General features: G+C 35.0%; 1 non-coding gene across 1 annotated transcript; it reads right to left on the bottom strand.

The window, feature by feature from the left end:
* Positions 1 to 1,110: 1,110 nt before the first annotated feature.
* On the bottom strand, positions 1,111 to 1,217 carry LOC121214175 (small nucleolar RNA R71). The gene has a single exon (XR_005909761.1). It is a non-coding gene; the product is annotated as a small nucleolar RNA R71 (small nucleolar RNA).
* Between the last annotated feature and the right edge of the window lie 381 nt (positions 1,218 to 1,598).

Below are 1,598 nucleotides of genomic sequence, written 5' to 3'. Positions count from 1 at the left end.
TTAGGAAGAGATTTCAATTAATCAACCTAGAGTTAGTTGTTCTTACTCTAGAAAGAGATATTAACATAATTTAGGGATTTCTACGGATCAAGACACAAGTGAATAAATCGTCTAATTTAGATTCATAATAAAATGTGAAGTATAGGTGGATTCTTTCCTTGGTATTATTTATCTCATTGGTTAATTTTTGATTATTTCCTCGATTCATTCTCTGTTGCGTTCTTACATAAATTAGTTTAGTAATTTTATATTAAAACACAATCACTCCAATTTATCGGCTAAATAATAGAAAAACGGTAATTACAAGTACTTTTAGTCCTTGTGGATACGATATTTTCTTCTCATCGTAGCTATACTATTGTTCAATAGGTGCGCCTGCCTTTATCGTATTTATAGTTAGTTTAGTGACCATCAAGTTTTGGAGCCGTTGTCATGGACTAAAATATTAGCAACACTTTATTTTTATTAATTTAGCCATTTTTAATTTAATTTTATTTTTTATTCTATTTTTAGTTTAATTTTTACAGTCTAATTTTTTCCCTTTATTTGCTTCTGGCAGGTTCTCTTAGTTTATGATAAGAAAAAGCCGTCGGATCCATTACTGTGTGACAGCGAAATTGCAAGTATAGCTTGCAGAAATCGTAGATAAGTAAGGCAAGGTCAACAGAATATAATAGACGAACAAGAAGACATTATTATTACTGAGGAGATGGGTGATAATCAGAATAATTAGCTACCTCCTGCAGTTGCTATAAATCCTTCAAATCCAGATCCTGTTCCTCATACTATGTACGCTTATGCCAAGCCCACTCTAACTGAGGCTTAATCGAGTATTGTGAGACACACTATTTCTGTAAATAATTTTGAACTGAAGCCGAACACTATTCAGATGAATATCCAAATACTCATTTGGCCAATTTCATGGAAACCTGTGATACTTTCAAAATGAATGGCGTTACTGATAATGCCATCCGCTTACAGTTATTTCTTTTCTTGTTGAGGAACAAAGCTAAACAGTGGTTCAACTATTTACCACGAGGTTCCATTATCGCATGGGTTCAAATGACCAAGAAGTTCCTTCTAGAGTATTTCCCACCGGCTAAAATAGCTAAGTTGAGGAATGATATCTCGTCCTTTGTGCAGATCAATTTAGAGACTCTATATAATGCATGGGAGAGGTACAATGATTTATTGAGAAGGTGCCCTCACCATGGGTTACCTCTATGGCTATAGGTTCAAACCTTTTACAACAGTTTGATCCCTTCAACAAGGCAGTTAATCGGTGCAGCAGCCGGTGGTACTCTGAATAATAAAACACCTGAAGTGGCTTATGAGTTTATTGAGGAGATGACACTGAATAATTATCAGTGGCAAGCCATGAGGACAAAGGCGATGAAAGCAGCTGGTGTTTTCAACTTAGATGCAGTCACCATGTTATCAAATCATGTGGAACAATTAAATAAAAAAATTGATGGTTTATATGTTTTTACGCAAGTACATTCGGTGATGCATTGAGTTACGAATAGAGGTGGAATGACTAACCCAGAATGTTTACCCTTCGCTCCTAGCACAGAGACCAAACAAATGAATTATATGGG

The sequence above is a fragment of the Gossypium hirsutum genome, chromosome D01, assembly GCF_007990345.1.
Source record: "Gossypium hirsutum isolate 1008001.06 chromosome D01, Gossypium_hirsutum_v2.1, whole genome shotgun sequence".
NCBI lineage: Eukaryota > Viridiplantae > Streptophyta > Magnoliopsida > Malvales > Malvaceae > Gossypium > Gossypium hirsutum.
Note: the sequence above shows the minus strand (reverse complement) of the source record. Positions and strands in the feature narration are given on the sequence as shown.